The sequence below is a fragment of the Oculina patagonica genome, chromosome 1, assembly GCF_052425735.1.
Source record: "Oculina patagonica isolate OP01 chromosome 1, crgOcupat, whole genome shotgun sequence".
NCBI lineage: Eukaryota > Metazoa > Cnidaria > Anthozoa > Scleractinia > Oculinidae > Oculina > Oculina patagonica.
Genome location: NC_135758.1, coordinates 21,298,988 through 21,313,665, shown reverse-complemented (window position 1 = coordinate 21,313,665; position 14,678 = coordinate 21,298,988). Strand labels below are relative to the sequence as shown.

General features: G+C 37.3%; 1 long non-coding RNA gene across 1 annotated transcript; it reads left to right on the top strand.

Annotated features, from left to right (window-relative positions):
- The first annotated feature begins 9,224 nt into the window (after window positions 1-9,224).
- On the top strand, window positions 9,225-14,439 carry LOC144641959 (uncharacterized). The gene is made up of 3 exons (XR_013568662.1): window positions 9,225-9,409; window positions 9,687-9,732; window positions 12,072-14,439. It is a non-coding gene; the product is annotated as an uncharacterized LOC144641959 (long non-coding RNA).
- Window positions 14,440-14,678: the final 239 nt, after the last annotated feature.

Here is a 14,678-nt window from a genome sequence, read left to right as displayed (position 1 = left end):
AACCACGCGCCGAAATCCCTTATACCGGCTAACCTTTAATATTTCAAACATAAAAAGCGCATTGTAAGAGCTTCCAACTTGCTCGGTGAATGAACATTTAAGAAAAAATGCGAACATGATCAAGAAACTGACAAAGGACTGTCACGCAATATTGCAACTCGATATGAATGCGATCGCCAGGCGTGAAAACTGACCTCTCGAGTCTGTGAACTTATCTCTTTTGTTTGTATTGTTATCAGCAAAAGGTTTTATTGCAGGTAAGGGTAAGTAAATACTGGGTTAACTTAATGACTTTTACCTTGTGATTTCGGTTTAGTCGATATAGGTATTCGAGCATCGACCCAAGGTTAGAACATTTACCATTAGAAAAAATAAAAAAACTTTAAAACGTTGAAAACGTTGAAAGGACAAGACATCTAAGGAGAGTGATTTATTGGGGATACCGAAATCCCTAGTGATATGCGTATCCCTTCCTACTATATTATCTCTGATGAGTATTCTGAGAATTAACCTATCAAAAGCAGTTACCTAGACGAAAGGCTTTCAAACGGGTACAAAAGGAATTTTTGGGGATACCGAAATCCCTAGTGATTTCCGTGTCCCATTCTGTATCCCATTTTTTAGAATTCTGAATAGAAAAGTAACCAACACTAAAGATAAAAAGGTGTGTTACCTAGACGAAAAGCGTTCTAACCTGTAGAAAAGGTAAGGAGAGAGGAATTTAGCTAGGGGGATACCAAAATCCCTAGCGATATGCGTACCCCCTTCCATTATGAAATATACATTATCGGTTAACTTAATTATATATAGAAATAACAAGACGTAAAACAAAAATGAAAAGGACGTTGATTTATGGCATTCACAAATGCCACAAAAGAGAAACCTGGGGAAGACCATCAAGGGGCAAGCTTTCGCACAAGTTTGAATGCCAGGTTAAATGGCCCCGAAGAGTTATCAAGTGCGTTGGAAGAAGAGCTGCAACGTCGCTATCCATCACACTTGGGATGGAACAGAGAGCCATCTGGAGGGCCAACAGCAAGAACAATTGCAAACCGTATTACTTACGTTACGGGTGAAATTTTGCGGCGTTTGACTTAGTGATTTCTTTAATTACTATTATCATTTTTTTTCTTTTCTCCTTCGAGCAATAAACACAGTAAGAGTGTCTTGAAGGTGGGGAGGGGAGTGGGAAAAAATCCCAATTTTAAAAAACTTTTTCCTGCAAACAAGTTTACCAGCCTTTATTTTCCAGATTTTCCCAAACACCAGCCGAGTTTCAGGCCTTGCTTTGCTTGTGTGACCCTGATACCCAACCCCGTTTAACATCACTAGAAATATGTTTATTCCAAAAAATTATTCCACTGCATTACTTGTTAGCCCTATGCGCCAACTTGGCGCCAGGGGATAGGTGAAGGCATTGCTTGTTAACATGTTAAGTCTTTTCCTCGATTGAATGATTTCCGTCGACGATTTGCATGTTTATCTCTCTTCTTTTACCTTGGGTCTAGGCTATATATTATTATTCTTTTAGCCCTTTCCGCGTGCTTTCCTGGTTTGAATGCTTGTTGCTAGCTATAGTCTATGTCATATGGTCGAATCTGTACCTCAGAATACTCAAGGAGGGAATACCTATATCACGGAACGATTTACTGTGCTTACTTGTTCAGTTACATGTATAGTATAGGTAATTCTATTTTCATTACAGGTATAGTAGTTCGTTCTTTGTGAGAATTTTTTATTTGTCTACCCTACATTTTTTGTCTGTACGGCGTTCGATTTTCTACAAAAGGGTATCGATAACTGACATATTGGAAGGGGATACCCATATCACTAGGGATTTAGGTATCCCCCCAAATTCTCTCTCCTTACCTTTTTTTTTTTACCGTTTGAACGTTTTTCGTCTATTTAACCTACTTTTCATTTCTAGTATTGGTAAATTCTCTCTTCATCATACTCATCAGAGACATTGTAGTAGGACGGGATACCCATATCACTAGGGATTTCGGTATCCCCTGATCCCCAATATATCTCTCTCTCCTGACGTTTTAATATGTCTTGTCCTTACCACGTTTTCAACGTTCGAGATTTTCTTTATTCATCTTTGTTGTGCTGTTTGTTGTACTCTTTGGACGATGATCAAATACCTATAAATCACTATGTGCAGGAGTAAAGGTCATTACGTTATCCCAATCAGACTACGTCTTCTTTGTTTACACATAACTGCTTTATTTGTCACTTAACTATATTGTTAATAACGATACAAATAAAAGGGATTAGTTCACATGGAATAAATGAGCATTTAATAAAAAAATCAAAAAAAAAATCTTTGGTCTAAGGTTATTAAAATCTTTGACAGACTCGAGAGGTCAATTTTCACAGCCTGGTGATTGCATTCATATCGAGTTTCTATTGCGTGACAGTCCTTTGTCGGTTTCTTGATCAAGCATTTTCGCATGTGAAATTTTCATCCACCGAGCAAATTGGAATCTCTTACAATCGTTTATGTTTGAAATATTAACCTGCCTTGAAAAGTTTATCGATAAGCACCATGTGCGTGTTTATAGTATAAAGGATTCCGGCGCGTGGTTCGGCTTTAAGAATAATTGCGCGGACTAGAATCAAACCGACAAGCGGTTTGTTTTCCTTTGCCAATATCTGCAAAGACGCTAATATTGTTTGCTAAGAACGATTAAATTTACGAACAAAGCTTTGTGATAAAGCAAAATGGTGTTTGAGTGGAATTTTGGTTTGCTTCACTTGCCCCAGTCTGCTGTATTCGACGCTGTTAGTGATCTTGGTATCCCCTGAGGGGATACCAAGATCACTAGGGATCTTGGTACGGGGGTACCTAAAATTGGGGGATACCAAGATCACTGCGACACCGCCATTACTAGATTCAAAAATGTCCGAGGACCAAATAGAGATCTGGAACTAGTTGGGGCGAGAGCATGCTGACGTCATATGCGCATCAACAAAATGGCTTCTTCGAAGGCTGGAGTGACCGATCTGGAAAACATTGGTTTTCTTTTTAATCTGTAGTGATGTAGAAGCCGTATCTACTGCGCAAATGTTTTTTAAACATACTTCAGGGCATCTCCATGTCACTTTTGCACAACATAATGGCAGAAAACATTTCAAGAGGCGGAATTTTTAACTCGCCCGAACCACGCAAGATGAATAATAGATCGTCTGATAACTTTGAGGGAAACTTGTACTCTTGGAAATGCTTTATAGATATTTCTCCCTGCAACCTTTGTGAGGTTAACTTCTTCAACTATCCAAGGGAAGTGAATAGAATAGAACGCTTCGAATTATCTACAGTGAGTTTACTGTATTCGCTCCTTTTTAGAAGCAAAACATTGGGCGTAATTTACTTCTGTTGCTCAAGCTCTCGTGTTCTAGAATACTCATTTTTAAATTTATTGTAAATACTTCATGTCAAAAAGGTAATTTTTGGGCAAATCGGCCTGTATGTTCCTGAATTATATCCTCTATTGTACAAATAAACTTAAATAAATTCGCACGAGGCGGTACATTATGTGAAAGAACATACAGAGGATGCAAAGCTTAGCAATATCTTTTTACTGATTATGTACTGAAAATGTTTCCATTGTAGTCCTCTGTATACACTGTAGTCTTAATAAACTCACCAGCACGTCTTCAGTGTTGGTCACTTGTTTATTTCTGCATGCAATATAAAACACTACAGTAGGACTGTACTTCATTGTGCACTTATAGTATTCATAAACATTTTTTGAGAAGTAATCTCAGGATAGAACAGTGTTAGCCTGTCTCAGAGACATACATGCTATCCGGATTTTACTCAGTATATCTTTATTATATTTAAGTACAACAGGGGCCATGAGCTATAATTATGACCTGTGCCAATCACTCATGCTGTGTGCAACAGAGCACCGTTGAAATTCTAGCTACTCTTTATTTTAAGTTTGCAATATATTTATTTTTGAGAATGTAGTAGCCAACAATAAATCATGTGAATGTGTCAGAGAACCCCTGAGCTGCTGATCCATCATAATTTCTAACACAAGTACAGTCAAATCTGTACCATAAATAAAAATGTTGTATTGATTGAGGTGAGGTGGCCTAAGTGTAAGTTGTCGGACTCCGGATCAAGCGGTTCAGGTGTGGACTCTTACTGGTGTCATTGTGCTGTGTTCTTGGGCAAGACTACTCTCATGGTGCCTCCTCTCCAAGTGTAGAATGGGAACTGGCAAATTGATGGTGTGACGAGGGCATGCAAGTCTAGTTGCTTGGTGGGCAACTAGACTTGCATGCAGACCTTGCCTTTTTGTAACAAGGGGGCAATTTTGAGGTCACACAGGACCCTAGCCTGCGAGAGCAGACGAATTTCCGGCCGTCGCTTCTGTCCGCCGAAAAATATTTTTCGGCGGAGAGAAGCGACGGCCGGAAATGCGTCTGCTCTCGCAGGCTAACAGGACCCTTGCAACCATTAGATATGTATTTATTTAAAGAGTATACACGAACTGCGAAGCCGACAACAAATACAGTCAAACCTGTACCAAAATAAAAATGTTGCATAGCAATGGGGTAGTTGTTTTGATTTAGGTGCGGTGACCTAATGGTCAGTGCGCAAGACTCAGAATCAAGCTGTTTAGGTGTGAGCCCAGACCAGTGTCATTACATGTATGTGGGGGGAGTGGGGAGGTTAAACCTGTGATGCAATTGTACTTCCATCTCATCCAGGTTGCTTAAACCAAGATATGCTTTGGCCTGATGGGCAAGCAGGCTTGCATGCAGACTTTGCCTTTTTGCATCAAGGAAGCAATTTATTTAGGGTGGTACACAGAGCTGGCTTGTCTACAGTCACGTTAAGTTGACACAAGATTAGTCCCAAAATTGAACTCTCAATTACATACACATACTGCAGATGCACAATGTACTGCCAGTGATATTCTCTAGAAAGAGCCACTGTCATATTGCATATGATACCATAAAAAAAAATATTTTCTTGAGTAGATGCCAGACCCCGACTCAACGCAGGCTTCATTTAAATGCCGGTACAAAACTGGAAACGTTTGATCAAGGTCCCAGTGTTTGTTTGAGGTCCAGGTGTTCCCGTTTATGAACTTAAAACTTTATACCCTTAATATTATTTTACTTGTTCCCATGTTGTGCATATATTGTTTCAGTTATTTTTATCATCAAAAAATCACGGGGCCAAGAGGAAAACAAATGGGTGATATGAATGAGAAAAACTACTCCTACCCAGTTTTGCTGCTACTTGTGCGACAGTTTCATAACATTATCAGTAAATAGAGTGAAGGACTCTATACAGCATTCAAATGGTTTTCTTATTTTAAGAAACAGGAATACTGAATGCTGGCTGAAGCTAGATGTCTGAAGTGTTATTACCCATTATAACACTTAGTTTTAAAAAGGTTTATTACCTGTATTGTAGTCAAGGAAGGTAAAACTGTATAAAACTCAAGGAGCTAAATCCATTGATCACCTGCACCATCTTGTTGACTTTAATTTTTCTGTATAAATTTTACATTATTTCATGTTTATAAAGCTTTTTTCGAAAAAAACAGCTGAGATAGATTTTATGCCCATGGCGTGTATGATAGATTACAAGAATGAAAACAACAGTAAAGATCATTTCAATCCTTCGCAAACGGCAAAAGAAACCTTCATGTATATATATGCAGAGCTCTCTATTAATTCAAACATTGCAGACATTTTATCCTAACTATTCAATGTCGTTCTCATCATACCATGTATTCAAACGTATGTAGTCCATGAATCGCCGTTCCTCTTCGTTCTTCGAGGCTTCTTCGATCGGTGCTTCGATTGTACAGCGCCAAAACCTCATCGAATGAAATAAATATTGAAGTATTTGCATACAAACATTGCCCTTTAGACCGACGTCAAACGGCTTTAAATTCTCATTATAAGAAACGATGCCGCTAAATTGCAATGTCTCTTCGTTGCGGCTCTCTTGGGTTTCGCCACCGGGCAAACTAGACGAAGAATTTGACGAAGAAATATCTTTTATAACCCTGTTAATTCTCAGTATATTCTCTCTTGGAACATTCGAAGCTCGAAGCGACGATGCGCATATAAAGTCACGGACCAACTCATGCGTAAATCCGCTTTTCAGTACAGTCGCTGGCTCACTTTAGACGTCCGAGTAATGGCGGACGGGTTTTCCACGATTTTCGGCAAGCTATTTCAGGGCTTATATTGCTCGCAACGTTCTAAATTCTAGCGCGCTAGTTAAATATAGACTTATTGAACAAATTGACTTAAGAAAAAGACGAAAAGAAAAACAAAAATTTTGGTCATAGTAGCACTCTAACTGCACATAATGTTCTCTGCTAAATATTGCTTCTGTTATTGTGACAACCTTTTCACGAAGCAAGTAATGCACGGACGGTAAATACACGGGTTTTTTAGTGTTTAGATCATTCGCTTTTACATAAGGAATATCAAAAAACTTTGGGAGCTTTAACTTATTTTTCCAGACATTGCAGATGAGACATTGAGAGGATAAAGTTATAACAAATAATATATAGATTTAGGCAAGCCTAAAATCGGAGCTCCCCAGTTATTTGCCCTTTATACTTTAATTTAGACTGATCTTTGTGGCTACGTCAGTAACTGTACTATGCCAACGGGTATGAAAGTCTGTCAGTTTTTTCATGGGTGTAACTAGGGGGAGATCTTCTTTAGTCGAAGAAGAAAAAGGCTGAGCCCAAAACCTATGGAACATTGATTTGTTTTCGAAAGGCACTTAATACTCATTTTGTAAGAACATTGTTTTTATTTTTTGTAAGAAGTGCCTTAGAAGAAGTCTTTGAAGGCTTTTATTTATTCATCATATTTTCTTTTTATATAATACGTATCCTTTTTCACCATGAGCAACAACACCAAATAAGAGTTAAAAAATGATCAATCAAAAAAATTATTATCATTAGTAGTCTGCGCATAACCTTCCACGACTTACTAGCATAAACTCTCAAAGTTAAACAAGAACAAACAAAGGGTTGTTCTAGAAAATTTCCATACCCCCACCATAGCCGGTATGTTACAGATGTACATAGCATACAGATGTACATAGCATACAATTGGAAAGTTTTGCATGTAGCTTCTTACCTCTTTTGGATATAAAAAAAAAAAAAAAAAAAAAAAAAATAAACAAAAACCTTAGTACTCTAGCATTCTCTAACTTCCGATTTAATTTTAGGCCATTATAAGAATATTGTTTTTACTGCTCAGGCTGAATATTCTTATTTTTCTGCCGATGCTAGGCTAGAAGTATTCTTTTGAATATTCTTAAATTTTAGCCTATGACATTTCCGTTTGTGCTGTAAACCATACACATGTATCACATCTACCGTTCATCGAACTGTCCTTAGCAATGAACGTTTGATTGTTGAAGGTTTTTATCGCTTTATTGGCTTGTTTTGCCGTTTAGAGAAAGGAGGAGTTTTATACGGTTTAGGTAAAAAACATAAAATTGTATTGTATTTACAAGTTTGTAACACAAAATTATTTTTCAATCAAAATCTCAGCCTCGGGTTTATTCTTTAAATGTTCTTAACATATCGCACATTTTAGCCTCGATATTCTGATAAAAAAGGGTGTATAATATGTGTGTGCTTATAATCGGAAGTTGTATCTTTCTTTGAGAGCTGTACCTAAAAATAAGCCCCTAGGCTCATAATTTTCACTGGAAAAACTGAACCCTTTACAGACTTGGTTAAATTTCTGTAAATTTAAATTCTACAGACTTTCTATAAAAAGAAATTTTAAGGTCTTCTTTCACCATCATAACAGAATGTTTGTAAATTATGGTTTTACATACATTTTGCGTACTTTTTGTATTTTGTAATAAGACAAAATATTTATAAAATGTCTGTGAATTCTTAGTGCTCAGAGTATGAAGCATTGACCATAATTTACAGACTTGACAAAATCTCTTTATTAAGTCTGTGAATCTACGGTTTACAGAGGATTTGAGTGTTTGCAAATTGTAAAATGTATGTAAAAGCGCATAAGCAGGTCTTTGTAAAATGTATGTAAAAGCGCATAAGCAGGGCTATGTAAAATGTATGTAAAAGCGCATAAGCAGGGCTATGTAAAATGTATGTAAAAGCGCATAAGCAGGGCTATGTAAAATGTATGTAAAAGCGCATAAGCAGGGCTATGTAAAATGTATGTAAAAGTGCATAAGCAGGGCTCTGCAAAATGCATGTTAGGCCTGGTTCATACGTCGCATATCTGCCGTGTCGAATTCAATTAAACGAATTAGATTCGGAAAAAGTTCAACGTCTGAATCGGCTGTCGATATCTGCCGCACGTTCGACTAGTCTTGTCGCATTATCCGACAGAAATGCGACACCGACTCAAACGTCGAACTTGGCAAAAGTGTAGAAGACCAATGCAAGTCAACACAATTTGCGTACTTACCTTGCAAGCATAGCTTCAACAGAGCGAGAAATATAACCGGATCTGGCTGAATTTGGTTACGGTAAATACCTAATCGTACCTTTTTGGCACGCTTCGGCTGCATATCAGGCTCGTTTGGTCTCGCGCGCCATGGGTATTTTGGTCGACTGTGTCTCGCCAAAATACGAACCATGGCTCTGCCAAACTCGCCTGATATGCTACCGAAGCAGGGCTCTGTATAATATCGGGAATATCTGAAAAAGTGCACGTCAGGACTCTGTACTCTGTGAAAGTACACAAGTCGAAATCTGTGTTATTTATTCATTTATTTATTTGTCTGCTTATTTATTTTTCAATTAATTATATGTTTGATAAGCTTTAGTGACACATTGCTTTTAGAAGTGCCAATATATCGAGAGTTCATTACATCGAAAACCTCGATGTAATGAATATCGGGGTACATTTTACGTTTGGATCTTTGGATTATGTTCGTTAAAACGAGGATTTTGTAATATCGAGGATTGTTATCGTGGTTCTGTTCCATATATTTTATTGTAACTTTGGCCGGCCAGAAGAATATCATTATAATATATATATCATAATATTTTTTTATTTTTTTTATTTATTCCTTTATTTAGTTATTTATTTCTTTATTTATTGTATGCGGAAAGAACATCGCGTCCCATTATCTTTCTGTCTGCTTCGGCCGGGAAGAACTGGTTCCGAACCGATCATGCGCAAGATGACTTAATCCCGGCGTCCTCTCTGGCTCTAACTTTTTAGCGGTTGATTTGTAACGGTTCGAAGCAGCAAGGGTCGAAGTGTGTCTACAAATCCATTTTTAAGAAGCTTTTTACTCGCTAGAATGATAATTTCGTTCGCCTAAAGACAGCTTATCTTCTCGTGTAGCTCCATGGAGTCTTCTTTCACCGGATCTCCGATCGTTGCGCCTGTTGTAGGCAAGTGTCTTTCCAAGGTAAGGTTTTGCACAATAGTTATTACTTATACGAGTTTCCATCAGAGGGTTTCCATGAGGCTTTATTAAGCTTAATATTTTCTGGGTAAGCTTAAATATTGAAGATCGGTTTATTTTATTGTTTGTTTCTTTCTGCTCGTACACTTGTCGTACGAATTCGATGATTCATAAACATGTCAGACATGTGTACAGTGTATGTTTGGCATTTTGTTATTATTTTTTTTATGCCAATAAACACCGAACTCCTCAACATGTCTTTTTATTGTATTATTTCCAGATACAGATGTTCAGGGTTGATTGCAACATATAACATCTATGACCATGTAAGTACAAGACTTAGTTTTGTTCCTGACAATGAGTACTAATTTCAACATGTAAAGTACATTGTGTGCATTGGTACATTTATTTCAATCTCTCAACTCTACATGTATGTAACCAGAGAGAAAAGCCATCTTATTTTCGTTCTTGACTGTTCTTTGGGATTTTGTTCCGCCCATATAGATATTCCTCTGCCCCCACTTACTGCCCCTGGGTCTCTGAGGATGGTGATCCCCAAATAAAAATCACTGTATTTATGATCAATTCTCATGCCTTGAGACCTTCCTTTGAACTTTTTTCGGCCCAAATACCATGGTAGTCAATTAGCAAAAGATCCATACATGTAACTTGGAGGAGTTTTATTTAAATGAAAAAAGCTTCATTGATCAAAGGGGGCCATGTTTACTTGCCTGGGTGTCATCCCCACCTTTTTTCAGGGTCTGGATTATGGGGGTCCTTTCTTATACGAACAGGGCTCAAAATAACAGCCGTTCAATGGACAATGTCCGGCCAAGATGACAATTTGTCCGGACAAAGTTTCAGTTTGCCGGTCATTTTCACCGGTCACATACATGGCTTTGAGAATGACAACTGATGACCAGAAGGGCATTAGAAAGCGATCTATTCATAAAAGTTCCTGCTAAAACAGCGAAGAAATAGCAAACAAACTATCTAACGAACAGCAGAAATGAGTGGTAGTTTAAAAGTGCTATTTTCAATATTTTGACCGTTAAGAAAGGACACATGACCGAGCTAAAATCTGTCTGGCTGGACAACATGATCGGCAACTGTCCGAAAATTATTTTGAGCCCTGTATGAAGGTCTGGGTCTGCCACTGCACTTGAACAAGACAGACCTTATGCACTGTATTGTCTTGTATTGTCCACACTATGACTCACCATAATAGAGAAAAGTATTAACAAGCCAAGTACACACCTGTAGCCCAGACATCCAGATCCTGGATGGCTACCCCCAGCATTAGTCACTGGCCCTACCTAATGCACCAGTACGAGAGTGAAGCAACTTACCAAAGAACCCAACAGACTTATCCTTGTTAGTGCTGAAACAAGGACTGCATGGCACATGTAAGTGCACTAGCAGTCCATTGCATTTACATGTACTATTAGGACACCCCTTCTCCCAATAAATCATAATAATATCAGCATAAACATTAACACAAGAAGGAGCATGTTTTCCCCTAATTTGAGTACAGTAAAAGCCTGCAATTAAGAACCTATTATTTTTCAAGTTAGCCTAAACAGGTTCTTACATAAAGGGGTATTAACACAAATTCAGGCTAATAAGGTTCTTAATAGGTTCATAATTTCTGAAAAAAAGTTTCAATATTGTTATAGAGATTTAAGTTGTATTCTCCCTATTCCTTGTATAAAATTTGCATACCACATACTGGTAAGTGCTTACAATGTATGCTAAAATGAAGCACTAATTATTTAGAATATGACATGATTTCATGCATAGTAATGCTTTGTACAAACTTATTTCCCAAAAGTAAACATTTTTAATCATTTTAAAAAAATAGAACCTGTTTCCAAGTTTAAGGCTTAATATGTTCTTATAAAAATGGTCAGGTATCTACAGTGTTATTTGCAAATTTTAGCCTAACTGGTTCTTACTCGCAGGTTTTTACTGTACGCTTATAAATGCTAGAATCTCGTTGATTTTGTTGTGACTTTGAATATGTGCTTCTTCTTATTTTGCTTGTGTTTATCTTTATGCTTATGATTCTTCTGTCACCATTATTGAATAAGCTGCACTGTACATGTATGCCATTACTTATGCTTATTCTTGTCATATTTTCCATTGGAAACCTGGTATGATTTTATTGCATGTGACATGGTTGTGAAATGCTAACGACAGGTTTATGACACAAATAATTATTGTGTTGTGAAAATCCAACCTACAGCGTACAACTAGCTTCAAGTGTCATAGGCTTGCCGTAAGCTTATCACATGTGACAAAATCGTACCGTGCAAAGTACAGTGTACCTAAAATATTTCAGTCATAATCAGTTTGGTGATGGTCCATCAAACCCTGTAACAGATTTAGATACATGTACATGTACATATGACTGACTGACTGACTGACATGACTGACAATAAGAGTATATCTTTATTGTGCCTTACACTTCAAAATGAAGGTATTGGTTGAGTTACAGTAAAGGTTGTATAGCAACTACCGGTATGGTAACAAATTACTGAACTATAACATGCAATGAAATTTTAATGCAAACTGTGCCTGACTGATTGACTCAAATTTTGTTGTTATTGTAAAATGTTTTTGCTAGTCAATTTGTAACAAACTGCTCTCCCTTATTCAATTTCAGATCCCACATTCAATTGCTGAATTATCTTATGGAACTGCAAGGGGAGTTGATGGCCTTTCAATCAATGTTAGTCTCCACCCAAGAGAAAAGAACCTTTTAAGGACATATGAGCCCTGCTCATAAAAATAAGAAGGGCTCATATGTCCTTATTAATAAAGCCTGGTTTACACTTGCAACGCAAGCGCAAGCACAAGCATGATCACGCAAAAAGGACAAATTTTGATCCTTGTGTTTGTGCTTGCTGTCAAAATGAAATGCGCTTGTGCTTTTGCTTGAGTCGAAGACCAAGATGGTGTCTTACTTGGACATATGTCCTTTCCAGAGAGAACAAATTATTTGCAGCCCTACATGAGGGAAGTTGAAAGAATTAGATTAGTTCAAGCTTAAAACAAAATGCATTGTATGATACTGCTAAAAGTAGTTCGTATAGTGTGATCGTCCGGGTGAGAGTAGTTCTGAGAAGAACTGTTGTTGGTGACTGACATTTCGACAACCTGAGCGGAAGTCATCTTCAGAGTCAAGTGAAAAGTTGTTGTCAGTCGATGATGTTATAAGTCTGGTTCGTTGATGTTGATTGGTCAGTTAAGCCGTGATGTTATTGGCTGTAAGACTCGTGTTAAGTTTGTCAACAGTAATTGGTCAGTTTCGATCCGTCTGTTGTCAGTCAAATTAAGTTGTTCTGTTCCGTCTATTGTTAGTCAAATTAAGTAGTTCTGTCAGTGTTTCATTTGTCGGTAGTGTTTACGTTGTGAATAAGTCGTTTGTAAGGTGCCGGTAGTTGTTGACATCTGTTAATAGGCGTCTGTTCTAACTTTGTGTACCAGCTTTCCAGAGTCAGTCGTTGAAAATAGTTAGTACTGTAGGTTAGGCATTCAGCAGAGTCCCAGTCGATTTGGTGGTTAGTAAGCGACAATTCCCTACATCAAGGGCACTTCTGAAACTATTGCGTAGATCCTACAACCTTCATTATTATTCAACAGATGCGCGCGCTGCCCATATATGGTCAAAATGTTAACGATATCTGTCATCCGTACATAACAGATATCCTGCGATATTTGTAGGTTGTGAAGATTCGTCCGAAATCTTGTTAAGCGCTGCTTAATTACAGTTTTTCTATGTGCAAAATGTGTTTCGTTGCCAATTTGTTGAATAATAAAACAATTATCCTGCTCAATCTTGCGGAATATCGTCTGATTTTAGCCAACTCGGCCTACGGCCTCGTCGGCTAAGTATCAGGCGATATTCCGTGCGATTTCGCAGGATAATTGTTAAATATCCGTGTAGCTCACAAACCTACAACTACGCTACAACGTTTACTGACCAACATTAAAGACAGAGACCAAACCCTAACGACAGACAAGGAGCGATTTATAAGATCAAATGCTCCAACTGCCAGGCCTCCTACATCGGAGAGACCGGTAGAAACCTCAACACGAGACTGACTGAACACAAACGAGCGACAAGAAATGGTGATGTCAACAATCACATTTCTGAATACCATCGACCGACAGAACTATTTAATTTGGCCAACAATAAACGGAACAGAACAACTTAATTTGACTTACAATAGACGGATCGAAACTGACCAATTACTGTTGACAAACTTAACACAAGTCTTACAGTCAATAACATCACGGCTAAACTGACCAATCAACATCAACGAACCTGACTTATAACATCGACTGACAACAACTTTTCACTTGACTCTGAAGATGACTTCCGCTCAGGTTGTTGAAACGTCAGTCACCAACAACAGTTCTTCTCAGAACTACTCTCACCCGGATGATCACACTATACGAACTACTGATACTCCTGGGTTCAAACCATTTACTGTACTGCTAAAAGTATTTAAACTAGATCTGTCAAGCAGCTTACGTTAAGGTATACATGTATATAAATACATTGATGCTCACATGGAAGTATGAATGTACCGGTACATGTAGCATTATACTCACATTCACATATTTTATCCATTGAAGAAAGCTTATAGGTTTAAAACGTGCTACATGTAATAGATATTTCAAATTGTTATAAAAGCATGTTTGCAACAAGTGGATTTTGATGATTATGTTTATGTATTATTAAGCAGATTAAACTACATGTATTGACAGTACATCTATATTAGAATGTAGGTTGAGACTGATTAACAATTAAATAACATGATAGATTATTTAAATTGTTAATTATTAGAGGGGATATTAATTTGTGTGTTTATGTCATGTCTCTAATAAGACTATAATTGACTATGTTGGAAAACGAGGGGGGTGAAATACATGTTTTGTGAAATCATACTTTAATTTTTTAAGTAATATATTGTAATGATACATACATAGCAGGTTGTTTTGAAATAAAGGTTTTATGGCTTGCAGTTTTCAGACTACCTTATTTTTATCATGGTCGACTTCCAAATGAAATGCAATGCATGTTGTCATTTCATGTAAGGGTAAATCACATTTGCAGTGTGCTACAGCCATTTAAATATATGTTCATTAATTTTACTAATTTGTAAAGAGATTTTATAAAACTGCAAAATCTCTTTAAAAAAGACATTTTGCAGCCCTTTGAATTGATCTTTGTAGTACAGATATTTTACATGGATTTTATTGT